This window comes from Salvelinus fontinalis, chromosome 37 (assembly GCF_029448725.1).
Source record: "Salvelinus fontinalis isolate EN_2023a chromosome 37, ASM2944872v1, whole genome shotgun sequence".
Classification (NCBI taxonomy): Eukaryota; Metazoa; Chordata; class Actinopteri; order Salmoniformes; family Salmonidae; genus Salvelinus; species Salvelinus fontinalis.
Window position 1 is genome coordinate 20,786,289 of NC_074701.1, and position 6,036 is coordinate 20,792,324.

The following is a 6,036-nucleotide window of genomic DNA, read 5'->3' on the forward strand; positions in this document are numbered from 1 at the left end:
TTGGTTTAGCTCCCAACTTGTCTACTGAATATTCGGAATGTATTGACTGTACACAAATCGACAGCCTGCTTCTTTTTCACATATGGGGATTGGTGTTACTGTAAATGTGTATTCCTCTGTGGAATTTGCAAATTCAAGTCCATGAGCAGCCACAGTAACACTAGTATCTGTACAAATGAGCTTGTGTTGCATCCACCCTCACCTCACAACAACACACCAAAAGCCAAAGAGCTCTCTCTCGTCTAAGTTTATATGAGGATGGTGTTCCCTTCAGCAAAGCTCTCAACCTGAAATACCTCAGAAATTCTGTGAATGTTTACATAAATCGTAAAAATGTCAAATAGAACCCAGACAACAGCTTTTTTTTCAGGGAGAATCTCTGGACACTGATAATGCTTGTGCCTCAAGCAATGCTATTTAAGCTGTGTCTGGTGGGTGGTGTGTGTGTGCGTGCATGTGTGACCTCACTTCACATTGCAGCAGACCAGTGTTGGTTGAGTAGCATAGGTTGAGTGCATAAATGACTCATCTTGTTCCAGGGCAATAGCCGTGCTCTGCTATGTACGTTAACATGACTTCATGACCTCAAGACCTAACCCAACTGTGTCAGTTTGTGTGTTGACATCAATCAATCAATCAAGTTTATTTTATATAGCCCTTCGTACATCAGCTAATATCTGTACAGTGCTGTACAGAAAGTGCTGTACAGAAACCCAGCCTAAAATTTTGACATATATTGTGGCTCGTGTGGCTCAGTTGGTAGAGCATGGCGCTTGCAACGCCAGGTTTGTGGGTTCGATTCCCACAGGGGGCCAGTACAAAAAAAAAAAAAAAAAAAAAAAAAAAAAGTATGAATGTATGTACTTGTAAGTCGCTCTGGATAAGAGCGTCTGCTAAATGACGTAAATGTAAATGTATGTGTATTTTGTTCATATGGTGTGTGTGTGCATTAGGGCATTGTCCTGTGTGGTGGGTGGTCACACTCGACAGATCTAGAGGGGCTGTCTGCCCGTATAAGGCTGAATGGAGCACAAGCCACAATGTGTTACATCAGCACTTCTAACCCTAGAAAAGCCAGGGGTTCAGAGAAAAAAATTGTTATGCAGTGCAGGCAGCTAGAACTGGACATCGGCTCTGAGTTCTGTAAAATATATGTTAGTATTAGTATTACTGAAAAAAAATATAAACACAACATATAACAATTTCAAAGATTTTGAGTTACAGTTCATAGAAGAAAATCAGTAAATTGAAATAAATTCATTAGGCCCTAATCTATGTATTTCACATGACTGGGCAGAGACTAAGACATGGGTGCACCTGTCAACTGGATTGATTATCTTGGCAAAGGAGACCTTGTCCATTCTATTATTTTGGAAAGAATAATGACAGTAACTTTCATAGAGCCATGTCGATGGATTTTGGCACTGAGAATTCTTACCTTCATCTGCTACAGAATGAGCACCCTGCTTGTCAAAGCACTTCCAAAGGCAGCCTTGAGAGAACATTTACTGTGTGATAATGTCTTGTTTCCAATATGGCCTTTTGCCCCCAGCACAAGGTGCACCTGTGTAATGATCATGCTGTATAATTAGCTTGTTGATATGCCACACCTGTCAGGTAGATGGATTATCTTGGCAAAGGAGAAATGCTCACTAACAGGGATGTAAACAAATTTGTGCACAAAGTTTGAGAGAAATAAGCTTTTTGTGCATATTTATTTAAGCTCATGAAAAATGGAAAGAACACTTTACATGTTGCATTCATATTTTTGTTCAGTATATATTAATTTGTTATTTATAGATTTTCTAAGTTCAGTCCACTGTAGGCCCCTATTGTTTTACCTTACAATAACACTGTCACGCTGTATGATAGGAGTGTCACACCCTGGCCTTTGTTATATTGATTTTCTTTATTAGTTTAGTTAGGTCAGGGTGTGACATGGGGGATGTTTGTGTGTTTTGTCTAGTTTAGGGTGTGTGTATTGTTTAGGGGGTTCTGTAGAGTGTATGGGGTTGTGTTCAGTAGAGAGGTTTAGGAAAGTCTATGGTTGCCTATCGTTTGGTTCTCAATCAGAGACAGCTGTTTATTGTTGTCTCTGATTGGGAGCCATATTTAAGGCAGCCATAGGCTTTAGGTGATTGTGGGTAATTGTCTATGTTCTATGTGTGCACTTAGTTCGTTTTAGCGTCGTTTTTGTTTGTTTAGTAAGTGTTTGTTTTTCTTCATTAAAAGATGTCTTTTTTCCACGCTGCGCCTTGGTCCACTCATTCGTCTCATAACGATCGTGACAAGGAGACAAGCGCAGGAATACGTAATAAGGGTTATTATTTTCTCCACCCAAACAAAAGAGTGAGGTATAAACCTCTAAATAATACACGGGACGAGACCTGTAAAACAAGTGCACAATAACACGTAGCATGGAAGCCAATACAACACAGGTACTCACAAGACCAATGGACACGATAACAATAACTGACAAGGACAATGGAAACAGAGGGCACATATATACTAATCAGGGGGAATGGGAACCCGGTGTGTGTAATGAAACAAGACAGTCCAGGGTTGGTGGTATTTTTTATTTATTTCTCCTTTATTTAATGAATTCATTTAAATTGACTGATTCCCTTATGTGAACGGTAACACAGTAAAATCTTTGAAGTTGCCGTATGTTGCGTTTCTATTTTTGTTCAGTATATTTGACAGGACACAGAACGAAGCAGAGAATTTAACGACAACCCACACAGAAACCAATCACACAGTATCAGAGTTCAAAAGTAGCCCTCATTCCAAATTCTGAAAACAATCGCTTCCTCATTCACCAAAGCCTGATAGAGTCAGACATCCCAAAAGTAACTTATTTGCATTCCAATTCATATGACTACTTTTACGCCTCAGTAGAACAAGATAGTTAAGGGAGTGCATGGATGAACTTAAAGCTATGTTATTGTAATTAAATCACTGCAGTAGTCATGATAAGGACAGTTTAATAGCTTGTAGCTCGTGTAGAATTTGGTAAACTGGTGCAGGCTATAGATTTGTACATAATTCTACTTAACTACTTAATTAAATTAAACATAAGTTGAAGGTTTCTGCCCCATATATCTACTACTGTCATGTTCCAGCACAACTTGACCTGATATAATGATGGAAGCATTTCCTCGTCACATACAGTACTGTACAGGTGTTGTAACTTTTAATGGGTTACAGAGTTAATGTTTACATTTAATTCATTGAGCTGTATCTAAATATATTTTCTTTACAGTTATTTACATATGTAATTGTATTAGAATTCATGTGATGGAGATTGAGAGCACTACATACATATTTATGTTGTATTGGTTGGTACTGGATTACGCTATTGACTGCAAGTACCAGAATGCCTTGCGACAGGTAGTAAGAAAAGCGAAGAACGCGGCAGTTATGTACAAGTGATAACTGATTATCCTGACTTTTGTTTGTAGAATCTCAAGTTGTTAAATATAATGTGAACAAGTATTATTACTAAAAGAAGAGTTCACTTCACAACCCGACGTCCAGAGTGATTACTTTGAAGATAGTTATTCTCATCACTGGTACAAAGGAAAACTAATACCCTCACTAACTTGCTTTCCAAACAAGATGCATTCACAAATGAGCTGAACATGTGAAAAATATTCAGCAAAGAGGACAATGGAAGTTGACTTTCAATAGAATAGAATAAAACTTTATTGTCCATCCAGGATGGACATTTTTTTTTGTTTTTGGCATCACCTTCATTAAAAGAATCACATACACACACATTTTCACATCATATACATTTAAATATGCTTATTCATTATCAGATGCATATTCATTATCAAAACTAATGAGTTAAAATGTATATGCTTCATCTGTATATTTTCACATTTATTCAAACACCAGTGCATGTATTTCTAATGGAAAACAATTTAATTGCTTCCAGGGGTAACATGCAGTCTGGCCATTGAGATAACTGATTGCTAAAATGCGAGCTCTAATGCCAAAGTGTTAATTGGAAGGACATCTTGTGATTATACAAACTAGCTAATTTGTTAAAATGTCACTTAGAGAATAGAAATGTGACCCATTAGGCCTATGAATAGTCTTGAATTTGTCTTTTAGAAATGTATTAAACAGTGTGGCACCATGAGTGAGCGAACTGTGAACTCTGCCAAGATACTGGCAAATCTCCCCATTGAGTAGACTACAACGTTATAACAGGTGCAACACAATTCAATTAGCAAAGCCAGTGATGTCATTTGTGGTGGTTAATTTCTTTACTATCAAAGGAGAGACAAACGTATCACGCAAGTCAGAGTTATACTTAAACTAAATCTTTAATCACTTATTAATAAGGGAACAGGTCAATACAACACACACATATAAAGTGAATCGATTGAGTGCTCTCAGGTAATGATGGCTGGTCGACGATTCACACTTAGATGATTCGTTGAGAGCCCCGAGACAAAAGTACAAAGGTCTTTTATAGCCAAGATACACCCCTTCCAACCTACATGACGAACAACAGATATATAGAATGGGTCACAAGGTTAAGATTTGTATGAAAGATACCTATAATACATAGCAGACAGTATCTGCTGTGTCAACAGTTTTCATTGTATAGAGACCAGTGTCTGGTGCTCCGACTCCAAACTGGAACCATCTCTCCCTGGTACGGTATAGAACAAAAACATGAACTCATGCTCTGGAATGCTCTTTAGGTTTTATCTCCTGTCAGTGTTATCTCCCAGAGGCCCTTCCTCAGTAGAACACACACACAATAGTTAAGAATACTCTATTCTGTTGCATAAAACAACCATTTGATGCAATAAAAGTATTATAACATAGTCTTGCAATTTTCCACCATACATGCTAGCTGTCAATACAGGGAACAGGACAAGCCGTATCCAACTAGTCACTAAGTGAACAACATCACACATACATTACACTCACCCCGCATTCAAGACTTGAGACAGGACACCTTTATAAAACACCTTCTCAGCTAGAGCGGAAGCCTCTCTGCTAGAAAGGAAGAAACAGTATGTGTCACATTGCCAGAAGAGGGAGAGGAGGAGGAAGCATATTTTTTTATTCTCTAGGAGCACGTTGGTGGAGAGGAGAGAACAGCAGGACGGACAGGAGCGACAGTGCATTTGGAGTGATGAAGAGGAGAGGACCTGTTGTTTTCTTACAATAGCCTACAGAAAGTAATTGCCTGGGGACGTGGGCTAGACTACATGTTAAATACATGAACTGCTCAAGATGAGATTGATAATGCGAAAAGACAACAATTCCTGGGATCTTCTGAAAGCAAGTCAGTATTCTGGATATATTTTCAGTTTCTCATGTATCAAAGTGGTGGTCTTTTTGAGAGACAAGTTCAAATGTTACTTTCCACAACGGTAAATCTTTGCAAAATGTAATTTACAATGCGTGTACCCACAGTGACGGATGTCTTTGGTTTTCTCTAGCCCATGTCCACTTGCTTATTTCATTCAAAGAGGTTTAATGGAATGGAATCCATTTCACATGTTGAAAACGCTTGTAGAAAAATACCTTGTGCGTGCGTAGTCGTGTGTTTGTAGCATATCAGTCAGGATAACTCTTCACAACACAGTGGTGCAGCTTCAGCTCATTAAATATTATATAGGCCAATAACGTTTTTAAAGTTAAAGCTTTAATCTTAAAATGTCTGTGTGATGCTTAATTGAACAGTGCATGAGTCCTAATTCATATTGTTTTCCATTGGTGTGAGAGAAAGATGGGATGTTTTCTGCACTTGATAATTCAACATAGCCTAACAGTCTAATCATGGAAGAGCACAGATGTAAATTGAGTCAGCTGGAACTCCAAAGGTGACAGGTATGCCATGGTTTATTATAAAGTAGGGCTAAATGATCTAGTCCCAGTGGTTTGGTAAATAGAGACGAGCTGGTTTGTATAAGAAAACATTTAATGCAATTTTCCACCTCTTCATTTTTTCAAAGTGCAATTAGCGAACTCAGTTTGCATTTAATTGCAACAAGTGATTATCTAATT